The sequence below is a fragment of the Corvus kubaryi genome, unplaced genomic scaffold (genome assembly GCF_017639235.1).
Source record: "Corvus kubaryi isolate FWS band 111438036 unplaced genomic scaffold, C.kubaryi_AGA036_p1.0 split1-65, whole genome shotgun sequence".
Lineage (NCBI taxonomy): Eukaryota > Metazoa > Chordata > Aves > Passeriformes > Corvidae > Corvus > Corvus kubaryi.
In genome coordinates, this window is record NW_024582080.1 from 396,983 (window position 1) to 422,033 (window position 25,051).

General features: G+C 39.3%; 1 long non-coding RNA gene across 1 annotated transcript in view; it reads left to right on the forward strand.

The window, feature by feature from the left end:
• The window catches only part of LOC121657923, a 71,311-nt gene extending 48,020 nt beyond the window's left edge, over positions 1 to 23,291 (forward strand). The window contains exons 4-5 of the long non-coding RNA XR_006013791.1: positions 19,661 to 19,751; positions 20,516 to 23,291. This is a non-coding gene — a long non-coding RNA (uncharacterized LOC121657923). The remainder of the gene's footprint in view (positions 1 to 19,660; positions 19,752 to 20,515) is intronic.
• Positions 23,292 to 25,051: the final 1,760 nt, after the last annotated feature.

Here is a 25,051-nt window from a genome sequence, read left to right on the forward strand (position 1 = left end):
AATTGCTTCATTCACACTGCTCTCACACAATTATCCACAAAACTGGCTAAGAGATTTCCAAGAGGATTAGCAAGATAACTCCTTATAAGATAATGCAGTTGTGTCCAACTCACTGTGTCCTGGAAGAGTAGAGGAGGGAAATCAAAGATGTCATGCAGTCCATCCATCTGTTTTGGGGAGGAACCAGATCTTAAATCTTTTTCAGTAGCTGTTTGGTGGAGACATTGCAAACAGTAAAGTGAGTCATCACCATCCCTACAGCAATCTTTAGCATAATCAAAAATTCCTACAATAAACCCAATTCTTTCCTCCTAAATCATATTTTCTAAGTGTCTTATCCCTCTTGTAGGCTTCAATAATTTTACATTTCTTCAGTGTACAAGGATCACAGCTGGACCTACTATTCCAGCTGTGGCTTACTCCATTACAAATAGAGCAGAATAATTAGTTCCTGTGTCTCATGTGTATCTCCCCTGTCAATAGAGAAATAGAGCTGTCTTTTCTACCCTGCAGGTTCACACAGTTGACTCTTCTTTTCTTACTTATCCATTATTCTCTGTAGTACTTCTCCCTGCTACATAATTTCCCATTTTGGACTCATTCATTTAGTGTCTTCCTTAGTGGACCACTTTGCTCTTCTCTTTGCAGAATTCTACCCTTCAGATGTCATGCTTTAGGTTGTTTTGTTTTTCAGTTTATCCAGATTAATTTTAATTTTGAACCTGTCCTCCAGAGTTCTTATACGCTTTTCTCCTTCATGTTATCTGCAAATTTATATATATTTTCAGTTAATTAACAGTCCACAAAAAATACATAATCAGTGGGGTAGGTTTCTGCAGGGCTCCATCCTTTTCAGTGTGACAAAAAGACACTGGTAACTACTCTTTCAGCTCAGTTTAAATCTGTATGTTTACAACTTGCTGTTGTAGCTGCCTTTTCTTTACTACCCCACAGTCATTTTCTTTTCCATTGTCTTTGTAAATTGCTCCATCTGATATGCAGGTCTAAGGGAGGTGGGAAAAGGGACTGAATTAACAGTGAAATTCAACAGAAGTTTTTGCTAAACCAGCAGACCTGTAGCAAGAAGAAAGCAGTTGTAAATCCTTGCTGAAATAAAGTAGTCACAGCACTGGGCAAAGAAAAGTCCATCACCAAAATCACACAGCAGTCTGATGTGATCTCTGTTCTTTACCTGAAAGCATTAGGCCAATTGCGAGGTTTGGATGGGCAACATGTGATCAGTTCTTGGAGTAGCTTCAATTCCATTATAGACTAGAGAGTGTGAAAAGAAGTGTTGGCTACCTCCAGGACACCTAAGATACATTTCACAAAAGCTTAGAAATGAAAACGACCTCAGGAGGTAATATAGCCGTGCCTTCCACTCAAAAAAAGGATGGACACCAATTCAGAATTAGCACTGCTGGCTTCATCCAGACAAATCCCAAAAACCTCCAAGGGTGTAGTTTGTACAACTGCTTCAGGCATCTGTTCCAGCTCTGTGATATCTTCCTAGTAATAAAGTACTTCCTTATGTCCAGTCCTGTTTGCTCGATCCCTTGGTGTTTCTGTCTCCACTTTGGACAGACAGCACCAGGAAACTGTGATGGAGGAGGGTGTTGGACTCTGAACAGAATCAACATGTTCACAGATGACAACTGTTAAAACAAGTGCAAGTTGCTTCATAGGACTCTGATCTGAAAGGTCGTGATTGAGCACTGTTCCATCCTATCTGTCATCTCTATAGCCCCCGGGCTGACTCATCTAGACCTACTATCACACTGTAATCTTCTGACTGCAGGAAGCTCATGACACTCTGAAGATGAGATCTGGTAGTTGTCTGATGGGTGGAAACACATGGCAACATCTCCTGAGTGATAGCTGCAGTGGAGGTGGTTGTAAAGCTGTGATCGGGACAGTGACAACCCTGTTGTCCTGCTGATTTGAGAATATCTGCTTTTGAGAAGCAAATTGCCCTTAAAGATGGAGGGGCCAAAAAAGGCAAGACGTATTTGTATGTGTGTCCTCCAGCAGTATTTGGTATCTCTCTGTCATTTCACGCAGTGGCATCATTGATCTTCGTGGTATTGACAGTACTGTTGAAGTCTTTACTCTAGAGTTGTCATAATCTTTTACTGCACATGAATCCTGAGTTTAAATGGCTAGGAGTTGATCCACCTTTTTTATCCTCTACCCCATAAAAAAGAAATCCCCTTTCTTTTAGCTTCTTTCTTCTACAAGTCTCAGAAAAACAACAGTGACACAGGAAAAAATGCAAAAAATTTAATAATTGTGAAATGTAAGTATTGCATTCTAAAAGCTTCATAAAACTACCAAGCAATTCCTGTGGCCTTTTAGGTTTTATGTACATGATATATTGCAGAAGAAAAGGCATAACTTTATAATAAAGAATAAAAATACTTATTTTAAAAGAATCCAATATAGATACATATGCAATATAAGCACCTCCTTTTTTCATTTTCTCCAGGAAAAGAAAAAAGTTTAAAAGATCCAAATATCCAAAGATGCTGGCTTCTTCCTGGGAATGCCCTTGAATATTACTTTTGGTAGAAGGTGCCTTATATGAAATTTGTTCTTCACTTCTCAGGATTTTCCTAATGTCTCACAGCATGAAAATTATATTGCTTCTGATAAAATCTGTAGAGCCTGGTTGAGATTTGCTCTGATGGGGCAGGAAATGGCCATTACCCATAAATAAAAAATCAAGATTAACCAGAATCAAAGGTTTATTTTTTCCAAGAAAATTAATTTCCTGTTAAAATTGGCAGCGTGTCAAATCTGATGAATTGTCTCAAGTTTTGGGAGACAGAAGGTCTCCCAAATGCACAGGATAAAGCACCAAAAGTTATGGGGTTTCTGGCATACATACTAACACTAGCACCAAGGTTTCTTTTCCTCTTCCACTTGCACTGACAAGACTAGAACTAGCTCTGTCAAAATCCAGAAAATGACAGTCATAGTGCAGGAGGACAAAGTGACAAGGGATTTATTCCTTGACTTTGATGTTAAAATGCTCATGCAGTACAGATCTGTCTTCTGGTTGTTCCTCTCCAGTAAAAGAGCTAACATTAGGAGCAAAAATTCAGCCCTCGCCCTATTTTTCAGAATACTGTTATTGCAGTTGGTGTAAGCGTGGTAGGTACTTAACTCTGTGAAGAAATGCCCTGATTCTTCTTGTGTGTGCTGTTCATTAACATTTAGAAAACAGGCAAGGATTCTTTCTCAGTAAATGTCAAGAAAAAATGTGCATTTGATTTTTTCCTCTACAACATGCACTTCCAATCCTAGTATTTTGTTCTATAATTACACTTCAAATGAAAGTACGGAACAGGTCACCATATTGGAAACGCCTCCTCAAAAATCAATGAGTCTTTCCTATTCTGGATTGCATTACAGATAAGAATGCTGCCGTAATCCTTTTCATGAGGGAAAAATATAGAGACCTTTATATAGCACTATAAATGATGTCTCTCCAGAGTGAGCAGCAGCGTTTCTCAAATAGCTGCTAATAAGACTAAATATGGTAGAGCATTGCAGTGAATCACAGTGTTGTGCTGGGTTATGCAACCCTCTAAGGTCACTTACGTAAAGAAGAGAACAACTGGAGTGCAAGCAAATTCCTCTATTAATTAATTTGTAAGGCACAAGTGGCATTTAAAGAGAAAACATCTCATGACCCACTCTTGCAATGGGATGCAAGACTCTGGCACAAATGTAATTGTTCTCTGTGTTTTCTCAGCACATCTGAACCGCTGGATCCACAAGCTGTTGGGAATAATTCTGGTTGAACCCACTCAGCCCTCTCTTGGATTCCTTCTGACCTCGGGCAGAGGGGAGGTTGCTGGTACAGCTCAAATTATGTGGCTGCTTATAAAATTATCTTAGGGGTATATAGGAAAGAGGAGGAAACCAATGCTCCAGTAAATGTCATACTGTGAAAAGTTGGATCAAGAGCCTCCTCCTGTAAGTTTAGAAGGTCTTGCCCCTTCCTGACCCTGAGTATTACTGACCTCTAAAATTCCTGTTGCTACCCACTTTTGCTCTTTAATAAGAGGAGACAAATTCTGGGTTGTTCATGGCAACTGAGTTCCCTTCCATTGCTTTCTGTGTTTCAAAGCCATTCAGAATTTTCTACTGGAATAGGAAAAGAGGATCCATGGCATTCAATAATAGTTATAACTTGAAATTTAAGCTGCAATAGAAACATGTCAGATTTCATGAAATGTGGGAATATCTCTGCATGCAAAATTTCATTTTTGCCCTTTAAGGAATTTATATACATGGGCATTTGTGTAAAATTATTCAGATTCTGTGCAAGAAGGAAGTATACCAAAGACCAGCTCATTACAAAACAAGCACAAGTTTCATCTTGAATCCATCAGTTGCAGCTAACAACAAATTAGCCACTGAGTTAATTACTGGCATTGTAGATGGCAATGCAAATTGAATATTTGCTTTACGATCACTGTGGTACTTCCCCACATGATCGAAAGGGAAGAGAACTCCTATAGAGAGATTTTTCAGCTTAGGCTCTGTACTCAGAATTTCCCTAGTCACTGTTATATTTCAGACACATGACAGATGCCCAGAAGGACTGAGAGAAGATTTTTTATTCTGTGGCAAAATTTCGTGGTTTGAGGCCTTCTCTGTGATCTGAGAGATATTGAGGAGGATGCAGACCACTGGAGAAGAGCTAGATAAACTTTAAATCAAAAACTGTGAAATACTGAAGTGTTTTGAAGGTGGTGTTTTCATGCTGGAGCAGGGAAGAGGATTCTTAGGGTCCAGGTCCTCTTTAGAGGGATGTGGATAGCTGCTACAATTGATCAAAACTATGAGTGAAGAGAAAACACAAAACCACTCATGGACCTTTGCCTCATAGACATCATTAAGATAGAGGTGAAAGGCATGAGATGGACTTCTGCTAAGCCTTCTCAAAGGATCAGGATACAATTGCTGTTTACACAGCACATTCTGTTGCACTTTCCTTAGTTTTGTCTGTGTCATCTTTCACATGTTTGCAGAAAGCTTCAAATGCTTGAGTGGAGGAACTCTGTCTGCTAAGGGTGCTCAGAGATAATGGGCTTCATCTTCTCAGATGCTGAGAAATGGGACAGGGACCCTGCCTAATGTCTGTGCTATCTGTTAGAGCAGATCCTGGTTACTCATTCCTCAGCCCTTTCTTGTCAGCCCCAACAAAAGGTTTCAGTGTGATTTGTTCACTGACTGCAATGAAGTTGGTTACAGTTACTGAGCATCCTCACAGCAACTTCCTTTCTCTGGTGAGCACTATGGTGCTTTCCTTTTACCTTTGGAAAGAGATGTCCTTGCTTGCAGAGCCCATGGCTTACTCCCTTGATTGTGGAGGGTTCCTTTGATTCTTTCAACAGCTCAGGGGTTTCCCTGACAAAGTTAAGCCAGTTTTCACACACTATTTTCGCCACCACAGGAAAAGCTAATCGTTCAGCACTTCAGGGAAGCAGCAGGAGAGCCAAATTTCTAGACTTTTTTTCTTGATGCCAAATTTGTGCAATTTATAAGGAAATTTAATTTTGCAGGAGAAAACCCTTAAAAAAGACAGCATGGTGCACAGGTTTCATTCCATCCAACAGCATCAGCTATATTTATTTATAAGAAGATGTGGTTTGTCACATCTCTCTACTCTGTTCAAAAGGTTATAGCACAAAGAAATTAGAGAACAGTGGTGGTGAGAACACAATTGTGTGTCGATGTGGTGCCTGAAGGACGCTGAGACAGAATTTACAGCTGAAATATTTAATCTGAAGTATAAATTCTTTCATACATAGACTATAAACTCTCTCAGGTTAGAGCCTGGAACCATGTGTCACTCACCATGATACAGGCCAGAACTGCAGTATAAATTTTAAAACAGGAACAGTTTACATTAAAATGCATCAGTAGCACAAGGAAGCCTAAGAATAGGTTGAAAATATTACAACATAGCAATGGACTATGACAAAGAGCTTATGTCTGTCACAGTTTATCACTGCAACATGATTAACCCAATACATCATTGTGGAGTAAGAGTGGATTTTTCAGTATTTCCACCTTCAAGAGTTTGGAGAGGGAAGGTCTTCGCTCCATGACTCTCTGGGGAGGAAATGGCATAAGGAAATGATCTCAGGAAGGATGATAGAGATGCTGCTGGAGGTACCTTTTTTTCAAATAACTCTTTTACTTCTCTTTTTCTCTTTTACTGGAATTTGCTTAGAGCGGAGGATCTGTCTGACTACTTTCTTATAAACATCCTGCTGGATTTTGGCCAGGCCTTGAAATGTGGCTTGAATAATTTGTATTCTGAAATGGCTGAAAAATAGTTTATTTTGGCAAAGTCATTCCCATGAACAAGCCCAACAGTTTGGGCAATTTATCTTCCTAAGTTTTAAATATAAGTTATTATGGATAGAAAGGAGAAATTCAAGAGAGGGAGTTAAGAGAGGAGAAAGAACCTGCATGAACAATAAAAAGATAAGAAAGAAATGTAAATAGTTTACCCAGATTTTTTTCACTTGAAAAAGAGCTTTTGTTTTGATTTCTCTCTTGTTTAAAAACTGTGCTGAAAGGTGTGAAGCAGCATGAATCCATTTTTCACAATTTCATGTTGCCTGAGAAGCGTTACAGCAGCAGGTCTGGATGAAGGGTAGAAAAGACAAGTAAGTGCAAATAACAAAAAATTAGCAGGGGGTGAATTAAAGAGAAACAGCAGTTTTTCCAGCATAGAAGAAAAGAAGGAAAGGTGAAGAATGGGCAGAACACAAGGATGAGTCCCTTCCTTCTCCCAGGCACCCTGGCTGAGGTGTAAGAAGTCATGATTGTTACCTTTGAATCATTCATTATTAGCCTTAAATCTGTGAAAAATAGTTGTGATGAGGCTCACTTGTAGGCATGTATAAACACTATCAATCAGAATTTCATTAATTTTTAATCCTCAAAGATTGATATGACTCAAGTGAGAAAAAATCAGAACTATTCTCAATCTCGGTGAGAAATGCAGAGAATAAGTCTGCCTTTTCCCCTGGAATGGAAAATGAAAATTCTAAGGTCTGACTTACCAGACTCCTGCAAATAATGAATAAAAGATTAAAAACACTTGACAGAGATTTTATGTTAATCAGTGTCTTTGCACGTGGGCATGTTTCCTCCAGCAAGAGTGTAAACTTTGATTCTGTGTAATTGGGAGGTTTAGAGTTCTCCTAATTACCATCCATTTCAATAGGGAATGTAGAACCTATTTCGCAATCATAAAGGTAAGGGGATTTTGAAGCACTTCTAATTATGAAGTAAATTTGCCATTTGAAGCAAAATTCAAGTGTGGACTCAGCTGAAGCCTCAGAATCACCATTTTTGTCAATGTAGCAAGGAAGGTTAGATGACTACACTGACAACTTTTCTTTTATGACTATGGAGATAATAAAACAGAAATGAAGAACAGATAGTCAAATATATCTATTTAACCAATCATTTAGTGATTATGATCTCTTTTTTTTTTTTTTTTTCCCCTCAAATGCATTTTCTGACTTGTACTTTGCCTCCTAGGGACAGAGAAACAGAGACTTCTCCATTAGAGTCAAGAGGAACTTGCTGGATAAATATTTTTGTTAGGGAGATTCACTGGAAATAGCCCTCAGTTGAGATTTACCTGTAGTTTACTGCAGAATTACTTGATGGATATGGCATAGAATTAAAATATAATTTCAGAACTGCGTAACTGAAGTATGAACACAAAGTTATGGATTAAACTCTGCCAATCATTAGTCCCACTGATTCTGAGGAATGCAGGATTAGGGAATAACAAATGAGTGCAGTTTTACTCAAGGCCAAGGTAGAAGTTATATTGCCAAAGTGTATTTTTCAGAGGTAGAAAGTTTACGTGAAAGAGCTGGAAACAGGTGCCATCTTACAGGGCCTTGTGCTGAAATTTCTTTCCCGTGCACATGGCATATTCAATGTACATGACCAGTCAATCTGCTCGTAAATGAAAAGTTAGGGTTATACCTTGTTTTATGAAAACGCAGTAAGACAACAGGGTATACATTTCATCTGGGTGGTGACAGCCCACTTTTACATGCAGCTGTATTGCATGTGATCCCAGTATTGCAACATATTTTGGTTGATCACAAAACTTTCAGCCCTCAATAGCAATAGGGATACTAATTGCAAAACCAGGTCTTGCTCACAATCTGTGTTATCATATTCCCAACTTATCCTTATTCTTTGTCCCACTTTATTTTCAGCTTCATATCCCGACCTTCCAAGAGCTCAGTCCTGAGTTGAGGGGACCCAAGCACAAAAAATTCAAATAGGTATCTCCACTCTTGTAGCTCAGCATAGGTGTCTAGGTCAAGATATCTCATCATACAGAAGACATAGCTTGTTTGAGAGTTAAGAGGATGAAGGCAGTCTCAAGGCACAGGGATCAAAATCTGCAGGAAATACGAGTGGCTGCACAGGACACTTCACGGCATATCAAGTACAAAGCTCAACTCTTTGTTCTTGTCTTGCTAATGGGAACAAAAAGCACCAAAAAAGGAGGTTTAATGAGAGAAAAAGTGCACTGTCTAATGGGTTATTAGTAGATTCTCACTCACAAGATTGAGGCCTGGTATGAGAAACTGAAAAGATGTTTTCAGCGTCAAGAAGATCAAATGGATATAGATTTAACCCTTCTTCAGTCGTGTTGTTATATAATTTGAAAATTATGGTTTGACAATTGAAGAATTGTCAGACTGTGTCAAAGAAATCTTTACTAAATCAGTGGCCTTATGGACTGAAGCCCAGACTTCTATTTTAATGATAGATGTCTTTTTCTGAGCTACATCTGATGCTGTGGTACAAAGGCAGAATGGAATTTTTAAAGGATGGGACTTTGCCTCAACATCTGCAGTGCTACTGCATGGCTGAGTAGAGACAAAAAAGGGTAAAATTAAGACTTCTTTACTCTTGAGGGTAAAAGTAAGGTATTAAAATGCTTCAAAACATGTTGAGAATGAGTGGTTTAACTGAAAGCAAAAAAACCATACCATCACTATGAGACTGAAAAGTTTTAAGGGCCTACAGAGATCACTTTTGCCTCAGAGGATTAGCCTATCTTGGCAATTAACTCAGTACGAGATGACAACATTCTAAAATGAATATAATGAAAGAAAGAAGAAAATGAAAAGGCTCAGTTCCAGGTTGTCATGAAGGAACCAGAAGCGTGGGATTCACTCCAAAATCAAGACACATTAATTTAGCTGTCCATGTCCAAAACACCTTAATTCAGATGTCTATGCCTAAGTCAGTTGTCTAAGCTCCTGTCGTATGCTAAAAGCTCTGTGTGGCAACATGTTGCAGATTAGCTAAAGTCTCTGTCACAAGATGGTAAACTAAGTTACCCAGCATTTGCTGTGGCTCCTTGCACAAAGCATGGAGAGGCATCAGATTTTAGTACTTGTCTGATAATTTTAGTATATATTTAAAGGTGACGTGCTATCATTCATCACCTTCTTCAAAGAATAGGTCCAATCATGAGGTTCTGTGGGGTCCTGAAATTTGTTTTCATGAATGTCGCTGCTAAACCAGGAAATACCTCACAAGAATATGCAACCAATAAAAAGTGGTAGGCATCAGGAAATGTCTATATCTCTCTGAGTTAGAGGACAGTATCAAGGAACTGATATTTTTGGAACAAGAGAAGCCCTAGCACTGGTATAGATTACATACTAGATGGGAATTTTAATAATGGTGCTGAAAATGCAAAGATGCTAAAAAAGGTGTTACAGACCCTGTTCAGAAAGAGCAGAGTGAGGTCTTAGAATTATGAATTGTGTGTTGCTGAAGGATGTTGCATTGACTTGTTTAATTGTTGAGATTTAACCCCAGCCAGCAATTAAGTGTCACACAGCTGCTCACTCACTCTCCCTCCCTGCCCAGTGGGATGAGGAGGAGAAACAGAAAAAGTTGAAACCTGTGCATTGAGATAAGAACAGTTTATTAATTGAAATACATTAATGTTATTAATAACAACACCACCACTAATGGAAAGGAAAAAGAGAAAGACTAAAACCCAAGAGAAACAAGGGATGCACAATACAATTGCTCACCTCCCACTGACCAATGCTGAGCCCATCCTGCAGCAGTGTTCAGCCCCTGTGGACAGACTGCCCCCAATTTATATACTGGGCATGGTGTTCTATGGAATGCAATATCCCTTTGACCAGTTTGGGTCAGCTGTCCTGGCCATGTTTCTGCACAGCTTCTTGTGCCCCTGCTGACTGGCAGGGCATGAGACACTGAAAAAGTTCTTGACTTAGGGTAAGCAATACTTAGTGACAACTAAAGCATCAGTGTGTTATCAATGTTGTCCTCATGTTAAATCCAAAACACAGGTATTGGGAAGAAAATTCTATCCCATCTGAAACTGGGACATTAATGAATGTAGATTACATATATTCCTGTAACTGTCAGTCCTACACTACTTGCAATCAAGAGATGATAAATATATTTTTCATTTGTAAGCAGAGCAATTTCCCACTAAACCTTGCAATATCAGTTGAAGTGTGCAAGACCCTGAAAGTGCTTCTCCTGTGCCAATATTCAAATGTTCAGTGGAATGACCTTAAAGTTGTACAGCCATTTAAGTACATGTGCTACAGGCAAAGTAGCAGACCAGCTGACCTAAGAATAAGTACACAGTGAATGTAAGTAATTAATGACAGTCAATATACCTTAAGGATCTAGCTATTTTCAGACAACCCTGTCCTCATTATTTTATGAGATTACAAGTTCTGCTGGCAGCGGCAATTGAACAGGTGTGGTATTATTCAGACCTCCACAAATTGTTCAGTTTAGTATCACACAACAGGGTGAAGAGCAAAGGAGCTCTCTAGGGCATCAGTAAAGTAAATAATGAGTAACTTAATATTTGTCTGTCTCAAAGACCTTGAAAAAATTGTCATTGGGGGCCTTTATCAGACAGGACTACTTCTAGGAGCTTCTGTAGAGTTCGGTGAGAAATTTCATGGTGTTTAATAGTCTCACCTTTTTAGGAATCTAATACAAAATCCCTAGTGATGCAACACTAAATACTGGCAAGAGTAACAGGACTGCTAAAACCACAAAGAGGTTCATCTGCTGGTATGGTTGGGTAAATCCCAGACAAACAGAATTGTTCATTTCAAAGCAGGCAGTGCAAACCACTCTTGCAGAAAGGTCTTCTGTACCCTGGAAAGCACTGACTGAAAATAGCATTGTCTTCTAAGAGGAAATGGAGTAGCAGGAGCTCCTGTATGATACAGAGGCAAAAAGTGCTAATTCAATTCTTGTCAGTATAAACAACAGAATAGTGAGTAGGAGGAGGAAATTGCCTTTTCTTTCTGTGTGACATTATTGGGACTGATGTGGAATAATGTATACAGTCCTGATGTCAACATTTTAAAAGGGATGTTGAAATACTACAAAGGATATAGAAATAAGCCACAGATATGTTTTGATGTCTGGAAGGGGAAATAAAAAGAGAGAACAGTGAGAGCTCAATCTGTTTATCTTATCAAACAGATTAGAAGACAGCTTGATTATAGCATGTAAGAACCTTCATGGGGAGTAAATACCAGTTACTGAATGGCTCTTTAATGTAGCAGAGAAAGGCACATCAAGAGCTAGTGGCTGGAAGTGAAGCCAAATTCAAAGCAGAAATTAGACACAAACTTCTAGCAGGGAGGCTGATAAGCCACGGGGTAAAAAGGAGATGATAAATTCTCTGTCGCTTCATTTTTTGCAGCCAAGGAGAGATGGCCTTCTCAAAGACTGTGTTTAATCAGTCCCAAGGGATCCAGCTTAGAATGGAGGTAACAGTATCAAAGCTCCTGGCTCAGGAAATAGATCACATTAGATCAGGTGGTCTCTTCCAACCTTCATCACTATAAATCTCAGGAGTACATCTTCTAGTACTGAGTCCAACCCTATGCTTAAACCTTGTATGCTTTTCTCTATAAACCATGATGAGGTTCATTCTCATCACCCCTCATCACCAGAGGGGTGATGCAGAGGAAGAATGGAGGAACAATTCACCTTGTGTTCCTCCTGGGGAAAGAGGAGCACAAGCAGACAGGACATGACAGAGGTTTGACCATTTTTCAGGGCTCCCCAATTCATGCCACACCACAGAAAGATCTGTAGCAGGCTGCTAGTTAAATACTGGGCTTGGTACAAAAGGGGAGAAAGAGACTTGCTGCTGCAGCTCAGGGAAATACAGAAAGGGAGTGTTCCTTCAGCAAGGAGGATTTATTGCCTTTTTATTAACAGTTTTTTCATTTCCTTATACCTCAGGACACAGGCTTTGCAAGCCTGAAGTCAGTAATAAAAACATTCAGGTTTGAAAAATTGGCATGAATAAAAGTAAGATGTTAATTGTGTTGTGACAGTTATCTAGCAATTCATTGCAAGAGAATTCTGGAGCTCTTTATATTATCTCATGGCCAATAATATAAGAGTTTTTTAGGTCAAGTTCTGACTTTTTTACCAACATTCCATGTACTTGCCTCTGTACATAGTTCAATCAACTGAAAGGGAATGTTTGCATAAAGTGATGGCTTCTGTGCAGCTATAGCAACATCAGGATTTAAAATCCCTCTCTTGTGCTGTCCTGAGCTATTTCCATACCCTGTAATTGTTGAAGAAGATAAAAGACTGACAAGAAAACAACTTTTAGAGTAACTTTCCTAGCCCTGAAATCCCTTTCTGCTCAGCATGAGAATTCCTCCTCTCCACTTAATGAGGTGCCTGAATTCATAGGATAGAGGGAGAGGAGACACAGATGAGTCATAGGCAAGGTTTGCCTCCTTGAAACAAACAAAGATATCCTTCCTCTGAGAAAGAAAACCGTTTTGAATATGGTGGTCTGATAGTCTTCACAGTCCTCCAGCACACAGTCTCAATCTGGAATGTCTAACACTGAAAGAGCAAACTTCAAGTTGTAATCTGTTTACTCATAATAAAAGTTGCCTGAATTAGCAACCAACTGATGGTACTCTCAAAAATGTTTTATTAGGTCTCAGCACCTCGAAAATATTCCCACTGAGTCTTCCTCAGTAACACAAGCTTTGACACTCTCTTGGATAAAATGCTTGCAGTAAGAGGAAAAGCAGATGTGCCAAGTCAGCTGAAGCTCAATGAGCAAAGCGGAAGGGCAACAACTGACAAGTATGCAAATATGATACCTGTTAAATTTACCGTCTTAGGATTGCTTGTGTGCCAGGTGATAGAGCCTCAGAAATGCCTTCATGATTAGAAGCCTTGGCCAGCTTTGCTTCAGACTACAAAATCAATTTTATGCAGCACTGAATCTTAATGTGGTGGTTTTGTGGTTTGAACGCTTTTGGGGCTGTACGACCTAACGCACAATGCGAAAGCAGATTAGTTCCCTCAGGGCACATTTAAAAGATTTCCTGCTAATATGGTCTGAATCAAGAGCATGACACAAATTAGCATGAAACTCAAAGTAGTAAAAACCCCTCCACATTTACAATACTACAGGGATTATTTAGTATTGGTGAAGAGAAGCAGGATAGATTGTGATACTTTCTAGGGCTACATAGTGAATATTCATGGCATCAGATAGGCACATATCCAGTACAACTTTTAGCCACGTGGTTAATTGACAACTATTTTATTGACAAGAGTATCATAGGATTTAGGGATTAAAATAATTTACTAGATTATCATGTTCACACATGTGGAAAGTTTCCTTTTCTTTTGGTGTGCCTGGGTAAGAAACTTCAATTTTTGTCTCCATTTTTCTGGTGTTCTGTCTAGGCATTTTCTGTGTCATTAAAATATAAAACTTATACTATTTCTTTAGAACATTACTCCTTAGCCTAATGAACTTCAGCATTAAGATATTCATTCCCTGTTTATCCCAAATCCTTTTTTCCTAGTTTCATATTATCAAGTGCTGAATGCCAAGGAAATAATGATGAACATTATAAAAACTTGTTAGGGATTAAGTTTAAGTCCTTCTGCAATACATGTGGTTCCATTTAACTATCCCAACTTCTGCAATTAAATTTCTGACTGCTTAGTTAAAAGCTTCCTCTGTTGCCACCTTTTTGATATACTGATTTATTGATGGCTGAAAGAGAGAATAAGCCAAGCAGCACAGCTAGCAGATTCCAGTGGGAAGAGGTCAGCAGAACATCTGCTTAGTACTTCGCAGTTTTCTACTAGTTTTCTACTTATTCATGTGCAGAGTTCTGTTGTCCTGTCAATAGGTCAAACATGTAATATACATACTTCTAATAAAAGGAAAAAAATCTGTGCTTACGAAGTTCTCAGAAAGTTGGATTTTGCTTCACTTAAGCCAGAAATTCTTAATTTTCCTCCACAATATGAAAGTGAGTTTTTCGTCAGGTTTACTGAAAAGCTTCTTCTGCGCCTAAAGAATTATCTCCTGTTATTACATGTGTACAGATGATTATTTTTTACTGGTTTTTTTCTGTTAATTACTCATTAAAATTAATAGGTTGCTCAAGTTGTGGCTATGAATGGGGCCAAATGAAAATCTAGACCAGAACATCCTTAAATAGTGAGAAATCCTGGATGTTCAGATAAGCCTCACAAATAGCATTTCTCTGTATAATGAGGTAATATAATAAACAACTGCTCATTTTTTCCCAAATCCAAAAGCCTCCAAATGTCTGAGCAAGCCCTATCTTAGCCTGCATTTTCCAGTTCATCCCCTTCCATAGCTCTAATAATAGGACGTAGGCATCTATTACAGCTGTAGTAACATGGCTATATGACATAACATTCACCTTTTTGAATTAGGCAAATCAACTGTCTCGTTCTGGAGACGGTCTGTGGCACTGACAAGCATTAGATACTTGTGCAGAAGGAGGAGCAAAAGAGAATAGCACATCAGAGAAAATTAATGTTTTTTAAGAATGCTTTTTATGCCCTGGGTACCAAGAGCTTATTTCCTGACATTATTCGTGCTTTACAAAGGTAAATTCAAAGGTATGAAGGTCTTCTACCATATCTGTCATAAGGAGGCAGATCCAGTGGGGTGTCTCAGACACCTGAGTGTATCCCAAGTGGCACTGAAAATGCCTGGGTTTAGACCCCTGCACTGAGCACACAGTCAATGAATCCACATACAGTCAACAAATCCAAGAGAATTATTTGGCTTAATCAAAGATTGTCAGCTGCAAGGAAGCCTTGCTTTCCACTGACTCTTGAATACCTGTCTATCAAAACTGCAGTTGGGTGTCTTAGTGAACTGAGTGAAGCTGCAGATTAAAAAACAAGCAGACCAGTGGAAGTACAGGGTGTGTTTATGTGTCCCACACTATCCAGCAAGTTTTGTCCAGGGAAGAGCTCTGGTTCTCCTGAGCACTTCATGCTTCTCTCCTTAATGAATTTGCTTCCATAGACACCAAGAAGCTTCTCTTCTGCTGGAACCTGCTTCAGCTCCACTGGGCATGAATCATGTCCCTTCCACAAAGTTAGCCTGGTGGTTGCTGGGCTCTCAGATAAGAGGGACTTCTGTAGGACCCCTCTTCCTGTGGGTTTTCTTCTTTCATGAGATGAGCTCAGGGCACAGGCAGGATTAGGGGATCAGATAACAGCACATCCTGCAGCAAAATGAACTCTGATAACTTGCCTAAGAACGTTCAGATTTTCATCTTTCGGGTGTCTGTGTCATCCTGAACTTGAATGTAATTACAGCTATCTCCTCTGGCTGGCTGCCCATGAATTATTATCCTGTACATCATCCACTATTTGACATTTATTTGTTCCAAATTAAAATGACCGTTGCTCTTGGGAGATAATAAATTATTTTTAGAATTACAGTAATTCTCTGTCACCTGAAATAATGCACGAAGACATGTTAGCACCAAAGGCAGGAGAAGGAAAAGCAAGCACTTCAGATATGTAAGCAATCAAGATTAATAGATGATATGTATTGGTGGCTTGACATTATTTCTTTTACTGTGCAAATATATTTAATAGTTACTATATCTTTAGAAAAAATATTCACATTTATTATATATGGAAGGTCTCCTCATGAATCTTCAAGAGAACAATAATAAAGGCCTCACAGTTTTATCCTAACCAGAGGTGTTTACTAACTCAACAGACTTCCCTGTTAGAGATATCTGATCCCTTTCTTCCAGCAGCTCTTTAGGTCACTTCTAGCAAGGGTGTCTTTGGGCAGGCTATGGGGCCAGAAGGAAGCCTGATTTCACTCACATGAGGCATTTGCTGAGGGTCTCTAGCTTATTTCAATAGTGAGTGCCAGCACCAGCCTACATTAGAAATAGGAGATTAAGAGGCTTTTTTCCTTCTCTCCTTGAGAAGAAAAAAATCCCCTAATGTTCCACAAACTTCTATAATCTCAGTATTTGACAGTTGCAGCTGTCCCTTTACAAGTTGCGTCACAGACTGATGTACATGACCTTCAGACCAGTTGATCAGCTTGCAGAAATTCAGATGAGCTGAGAAGACTTGTTAAGGAGCATAACCAGGTGTCCTTAACTGTTGTAATTCTATTGCAAAGTAATACATGTGAGTGCAAGTGGGACATTTCATTATAATGAACACTCTTCAAACATGCCCAAGGTGACTAGAAATATGGAAAGTAACCCAAATCAGAGACGGATGGATTAGAGAATCTCATTTCCTATTCATCACTAAGTATAGGCACGGAGCCTTTGAGACCAGCTTTCCTGTGTCCCTGGCTGGGAATCAGCCTCTTCACAGTGGTCTGCCTAAGCCGCAAAGTACTTGCATCCCACATGTTAAAATGGCATAATGCCAGCACAAAGTGTATTTATCACGTTGAATGTGAATTCTAGTTTAGAAGAACATCCACATTTTCTTCTTTCTGTCTAAGTGAGAAAGACATGCCTCAAAAATGATTTTCAGAGCTCTGAAAAACTTGTAAGGTAGATTGGTGATAAATCCTCTTTTTGCATGGTCTGAAGGGTCTCATGATAAAAAGTAAATTCTGAAGCCAAGTGGCTCAGCTGTTTCTGAGCCTTTTTGGATCACATTCAGAGGCAAATTAGGAAGAAGTAGAGGGAAAACCTGCATACCAAAATTCTGAAAAAATACAGGGTTAATAATACATGCCATTGTAGGGGTTTAAGTACAGCTTGCTAAGCACTTACTGCTGGACACACATAAGGTGAATATTAGGAGTTGTTTGCACAGAATATCCCTGGTGTAATAAGGGAAGTTTTTTCTTGATGGAAAGTCAGACAAGGTGAGAAAGAAGTGGAAGAGGTAGCTCAGAAGTCTATGATCCTCAAGCTGAACAGAGCAGAAGCCAGCTTTCCACAGTTGCAAAATCTGGAGGGGAATTAGGTGTAGCAGTACTATCAGACATCTTTAACTTTCTGTTCCAGATTTGTCACAGCACAGGGTCATTTTGATTTATGTGCAAAACACACACTGTACAAATGGGGAGATTATTTTGCTAATGCCATGAAACAACAATTTTTCCTTTCACCCAGATATTTCTGACCACTCTCAAGACACTTTGAGATGTTCATGCAGGTGACAGAGACATGGGTGAACTTTCCTAGTGCTGAGGAGCAGCACAAAGCTTTTTTTTCACCAAAGTCCCACATTAACATGCAAAATAGGACTTACAGAGTGCTCAAGAACAATCTGAAATTAATGCTTTTTTTCCTCTCTTCTGTGCTTCAGTACCTGCTTGTGTATCCAGCTCTTTTCTCTTCAGTTGAGAATAAAGACAAAAATTTTAACAAAAAAACCCAAATAAAAAACTCCCAAACAAACAAACAAAAAAATCCTCAAACCAAACCAAACCAAACAAAAAAAACCCAAAAACCCCCAAACCAAAACAAAACAGAAAGAAAACACAAACAAAAATCAAACCAAACAAACAAAAAAAAACCCCAGCAAAACTGTCAGTGTCAGTGGGGTACATCAGATTAAAATTCTAGCTGATACTAGGCTCATAGGCCCCCTAAGGTCAGGTTCAGTCAGATCTGGGGGCTCTGAGGTACAGAAAACTCCTAGGAGTGGTGAAGGGAGATCAAGGAACAGTGGAAAAGCACACAAAAAGTAGCCAAACCTGAACTAAACCCAAACCAGTGCACTTTGTTCTGCTCCCAAGTGCAGCAACATAGGGCTCCAAGCCCTCTCTGTTTTCTCAGCCTGTCAGGAAAATTGGGTTAAGCTCACAGATAGCCAAATCCTTCTTTCAGAATTGGGGGAGAGAGTTCTCGAGCAGTTTTATGCCTGGCTGACTGGAATGAGCTGGTATCATTCCAGCCTTGCCTCAAAACTCCCTGAGGACATTGGCCAATAAACATCACACAGAGATGGCTGAAAAGTAAAAGGTGTACTTCTTGAGAGCATGTCCTTCAAATTTTATTTACTTGAAGCAATTTTGGATGAGAATAAAGGTCTATGTATAAGAAGCCAGGCCTATGTTGTTGTCTGCTAGCACTTCCTGTCAATTCATTTTTTTGATACCACTGAGGCAAGATATCTCTTTCTGTGCCTTTCCTTTACTTCTCCTCTTCCAATATGTTTCTGTAAGTTGTGTCCCACTTCTACCATTGAACAGAGTACCAAATAAGAGGTCCTGGAGAAGCTAAACTTATAATTAGATGACACAATTATGTGGATCCACATGAAGTGTTTGTTTAGGAGAAAAAAATTTATTCAGGAATTGTGATTATATTACTAAAATGGGAGTATAGGCACTAATAATTGGTGTGACAGATTACAGTTAGTCTAAATTAATGTTTCTGTCTTCTATGTTTACTCATTATGTTTTTTCAGACCATATCTATTGCTACTAAATTTTTCGAATAATTTTCTGAGCCCTTCTGGTTCAGAACCTTTTCTGGGAAGTTTTTTAGTTCCTAAGTCAACAGTATAAAGATGATCTGCCATGCATCTGTTTTTTAAATGTCACTGCAACTCCATCACTCAGAACACCTAAAAAGCTTCTGATGTGTTGCTCTGGGAACACTTCATGCTTGCACAAAATGCTTCCTTGGAGAATCTCACAAACAAGGGTTAGCCTGGCCGCAATTTTACATTTTACTTTCACAATATGCTTTCTCCCTTCTCTTGAAAATATTTCTGTTCTTTCTTCTTTGTATACTAATATACGTTAACAAAAACAGATGATAAATTACTGTTTCATTGACTCACAAGCACAAAATCCAACAAAGCACTACAATACCAAGTTTATGTGAAAGTCAGCATTCTTGGACCAGCCATGGGAGCCAGCCTGAGTGTTCAGTTCTATCACAGCTTTAAAAAGGAAATACAATGCTTCAAATAGAATAGGTTTTTTTGTGAAAGGAAGATCTCAGGATCTGTTCCACATAGCCTCAAACTTTGCCTCCTGGAAAGGCAGACTCAAGGGAAGAATCTGATTAATAACATGAATAAGGTTGCAATAAGTTTTCCAGCTTCATTTTATAAGTGCCTTTCCCCAGGAATATCCTGTCTCCCCCAAATCCTTAATCAGACCCAGAACAATAGATCTCATCTTTCTCATCTTTCCAACTTCCAGCCAGCCCCTACAATGCTTCCATATTCTCATTCTTCCCTTCATTTTCATGTCCTTTCTGTTTTCCTTTGTCTCCCTTTTCAGCCGTCCCGGACCCACCTGTATTTCCTCCAGTTCCCACTTCAATTACCCCAAACACTTCTTCAAGTTTGCCTGTTTCTGGGTTTATGGAGAGGTGAGTATAAAATCAATGACTGCAGTGATGCTGCTGGAGGTACCATGCACTGGTGGGTTGGTTAGCTGGTTCCAGGCAGAAGGGATCACATGTGAATTCTTCATCTTGTACCCTGAGACGTTACTAAGTGATGATTCTCGCATATCCAGCTGTCAACGTCCGTGAAGATATGAAAAACTTAATACTTGTACATGTCAAACGTGCTGTCAAATTAGGTAGAAATTTGTCAGTTCAATAAGTGAGGTTAAGTCAAGGTTAAGTGAGTCAGTAAGGTTCAGTAAGTGTGAATGGGCAGAAACAGAAGCAGAGAATCAAGATAAGCATATATAATTTTACCATCAGGAAATTGGGGTAGAAGTAATGTAAAAGGGTCCATCTCTAAGACTACTGCTTTCCTAATGAAAATGATGAGCTGCACTCACAGTGGTGTGAAGGCATGAACATCAGATTGTTTAACATCCAGAAGCAGTGCTGTAATAGGAGTCACAAAACTATCAGTCATAAAATGGCCATAAAGTAAATGAGACAATTATTAAGGTGAAAATCACTGCCTAGAAAATAAACCTGCCTGTTATCAATATAGACCATATTAAAAAATATAAATCTCTCTGTATAGATATTTTACTGTCTCCTTATAATATCATTGCTTAAAATACAGATTAGGAATATCAGACATTTGTTAGTAGTATTGTCACTGAGTTAAGTGTCTATGTGGTGTTGCTTGTACATTTTATTGTTCAGATATATTCTATTATTTTTTACAGCTATGTCTGACATAGATCAAAAAACATTTCTGCAAATGCAGAACAGACGATCTGCTTTTACTTCTGCAAAGTTCATGTTGAAAGAAAAGTAAATCTTCTTCACATGGCTTCTCTGCCTGAAAAACTGCATGGAAAGGGAGGAAATAATGTATTGCAGGGGAGAAGCCATAAACTGTGAATGTGAGTTATATTAAGAGCTCAGACTCCCATTAATCCTTTTACTTCACACACTCTCCAGAAAAGCTGGGAGCCTAAGGAGACCTGAGCATACCATCTTTTCAAGGTACATAATGCCATGGCTTCACACGAATTAGCCCCAGCAGGTACCTACCAAAGTGAGGGAGAATCAAGTCTCAAGGCAGCAACTTTCTTTCCAGCAGTTACAACATATAATGACAGAAAAGCACAAAGAAAAGTACTTAGCAGAAAATTTGTCCCAGTCTTCAGCATCATCCTGGCTTTACTTTGGAAAGTCTGCTTTGTTCCTGGGGGAATGAGTCAGGTACCCAGCAGTGACATTTATGGAAATTGTTTGTATGTCTTGGGATCAGAATATCCACCTGGAGGCTGGTAGTGCTGTTCAGAGGGGAGGCTTGTGCATGCTGGGGATATGTTTCCTCCTAACTGCATGTATTTCCCAGCTTTGTCATGGGAACTGCAAGGAGCATTTGTAGACGTAGGAGCCTTGAGAGAAAGCTAACAAGACAGACAGTAGGACAAGGTACTGAGGGAAGAAAATGGCACAGATGTACTGGAATCATTAAAGCTACTCTGCTTTATACTAGCTGAAAGTCTAACTGAGGGATCAACAACAGATTTAAACAGCACCAAAAGAGCAAAATTCTAACCTCAGCTAAACTAAGGCTTGAAACTTTAGCCTCTTCATGTTGCATGAATTTCAAGGAATTAGTAGTTTTCAACGCTACTGAAGCATAGCAGATCTGCAACTGTCAAAATGTTGCTAGTTATAAAACATGTGGTTAGGGAGATAGGGAAAGGTCCTTGTCCACATCCTCATCTGGCCACTCAATACATTTCACTTCCAAAATGAAACACAGAATTATTTAAAATTAACTGACTGCAAATACAAAGTGTACTTTGCAGGGGATGTGACTGTGTTTGCTCTGTTGAGGATGAACAGAAGAGGGCTCATGGAGGGAACTATTATGTCCTGCTACTTCCTTTAAAGCAGTTTTAAGGAGCATCAGGTGCTGCTCATAGCTGTGACTACATCTGACTACCCACTCCAGGCAGGCATTAAGGAGCCATAAGAGGCATTTGATGCCTCTCCACCTCCCAGGGTTGAGCGGCCACTGAGATCTTCATGAGTGCTTCTTTGAGAAAGGAAAAGAAACTTTCATGTGGCTGCCTGTGATGCTGCAAGGGGTGGCATTAACCCCACTCGTTACTATGGAGATGCATTCTGTCATCCCACTATAATCATTTTGACAATGACATTTTGTTGTTTGCTTATGAGCCTGCTGTTAGGAGAAAGCATTTTTGTCAGAGATTAAGAAGAGCTGTTTGAGACTCCTGCTTGTACATCATGCAGAAAAGGGCTGAACAACAGAGTGCACAAGTGCTTCAGCAGGGATCTGCCTCCACTAGAACTGAGCAGGACTGTGGTGTGCCTGAACTAGAAAATACTGTACAGAAGGTGTGGATGCATTTTCAAGAGACTACAACAGCACTCACAGCATTAACCAAGGGCAAATTATCTGAATAGTTGTATGCACGTTAAAAAAGATAATGTGCTAAGTGAGGCATGAGATTCATCTTTGTATTTCATCGTGTTCAATACATTCTTTAATAGTTCTTGAACAAAAAAAAGCAGTGGGCTTCTGCCCAGTTATCACCACATTAATTTGGTCATCCTGGGGGCCTGTAATTAATTGTCCATTCTAATGTCCCAAGTTAGGAGTGACTCCATTAGCACTGTAGAAATCTGTAATAAAATAAGAATGGTAAGAATGGAAACGTGTGCAAAGGCACCAGAAGAAACAGCAGAGCAAAGTTTAAAAGGAGAGGAATGTGTTAATCACCCTTGAGCTCAGTATCTGTGGTTTCATGTGAACAAACTGAACTAAAGTTAAAGCTGACAAGTGGATAAAGAACAGGACTACAGCTTATCAAGCTAAGAAAATAAAAGTTGTGAAATTCAGGAATTTTGCCTAACATTTACAAAGGGTGAGTCAAAATCACAAGGCAAGAAGTCCAAAACAGCATCCACTCCTAGAAGATAGAAAAGACAATTCAAAAGCCCAAGATACATGTTGAGGCCACAGTTGTTGATGATCTTTGTCCTCCCTGTTGCATACAAATGGTCCAAAACTGCTTGGCTACAGGTGTCTTGGTACTCATGAGTACAGAGGAAAGTGTGTGAATGAAACCTATGAGAGATTGAGAAGGAATGGGTAAAAGTAACTTACTTAGGGATTTTAGTTTTGCAAAATCACTTTTATTTTCATAAGATCTCTTACAGAATTTAGTTACAGCCGTTTCTTACAAAGGCCACAGAGTAATATGAGTACAAAGGTCTGAAATGAGCATTAAGATGATCTGAATATGAGGATTCCTGGGATGGTTTTGTAGTTATTTCTTTTTTTTTTTTTTTTTTTTAGACTAAATAATGTAATTGGGGAAAAAAATCTAGAAGATTTTCTTCAGCGTGTTTCTGTTCTAGGATTCCAAAAGGAAAAATTAAGTCTAACTTTTTGCAGCTAAGGAAGTACTGGTCTGAATTTATCTTAATTATGTTAATTGCTTAGACAACTTTAAGGTACAGTTGCATGAACATTTGCCTGCTGGCAAATTTATTGGATATAGATCAACCCCAACCTCTTCACAGTAGCATTGCATGGAGGCTGTGCCACAGACTGGATCAACAGAATGAGCCAAATCACAAAAAGCCTAAAAACCACTACCAACAATAAAAACACCAGATTTCTTCTATTTTAATCTTTCTATTTGCCAGAATATTGCCTTGGTTTGATCTAGAGCATTTGAGTCCTCAGAGAATCAGTATGGACAATGGAGGAGACAGGAAAGAGAAGCGTGAGAAGGAATGATGGTGTCTTTTAAGGTCACAAAGGACTATTCTGCTTTCCCTTACTACCTTTGAAGTAGAGTCATCCTGCTCAGCAGTTTCTATCTTGGTTCTCTTTTCCCTTGGGCTTGTCTTTATTTATTTATGAATGCTAGAGAAAAGAAAGGAAAGGTCAGAGGGCCAGGAACAGCTAATATGGGGCCTGATGCTGGTGGATTTGCTGCCCAGGATCTACCAAGCACATATTAGCTCCAAGCCCTGCAAGCAGAAATCAAGCACAGCTGAGCCACTTTGGAGAGCAAATGGTTAGGCACTGCCTTAGGGGCAACCTTAAACGTGTCCTAAGTCCTGCCATAATGGAACTGCATTTGCCATGGGACGAATCCACTGGGGGTACTGTCTCCCACAGTGGTCTTCTTCACAGGGATATTACCTGGCCTAATAGACAGTGATCTTGACTTATTCTCATGAATTCCTTCTGAATTTGGCATATATCTTTTCAAAGCCTCAGAATGTCAAGGAATCAAAGGGCAGCCTAAGAAACTGCCCATCCAGCAGCTGAACAAGGAAAACCAGGGCTGTGCAAATTCTGCCTGGCTGACATAGCATGGTCTTTGTTTTGTGTCTCTTAGGACAGCCACAGCTTTTTCCTTGAAGTAATTGGTTTTCTAAGTCATAGTCTAGTGTTGAGGGACTGCAACGGGACTGGAGTTATTTCTCTGTACAATTGCTGACAACTACACAAGGACATTTTAACAACTGCAAAGTGAAAGCAGACAAGCTGCAAGAAGGACTGCATGGCATGACAAAGGCGTGACTTTTGCTCTGTCTATATTCTAGATGACAGTTAAGTCAAATTTCTCTTTTCTGGTCTCTGAAGATCCTCTAAGATTTATTAGTAGGCTAAAACGTCTGGCCAATCTCAGCTTTCTCTTTATATTTTAAGTATTCTCCTTTATAAAGGAAAATAGCCTTTGTTTTGAAAAACTAAACCTGCCAGACTTTAGCAATACTGCTTGAAGTACAGCTAAGGCAAAGTGTGTTCCTTGCCCCAGGCTTTGTATCCTCACTGTGACAATACAGGGTGTATGTAGCTCAGCTTCATATATAAACTCTAACACTCCTTGACAATTGAGATCAGCACCTCCTGGGAAGCAGCCCAAGAACCCAAGCAGTGATGTCAGCCATGGCATGACCGACCAGTCTCTTCTGCTGGTGAGGGCACTGAGTCTATGTTAAGTAGTACAGTGTGACCAAAGTCTTAATTCAGCACCCATCCTACATGAACTACTGCTCATATAAACACTGCATGTGTGAGGACATGGTCATACAAATGTTTTAATTGTGAAGTAACCTCTAGCAGCTTCCCTGAAAAGCTTTTAAGCGAACTATTTCCATTATCTGTTCTGCTTTGGTTGTCTTAAGCATGTAAGTTCTGATCATATACAAGATTCGAGAGGTGTGTCACTGTTACTTAAAAGTGTGGAAGT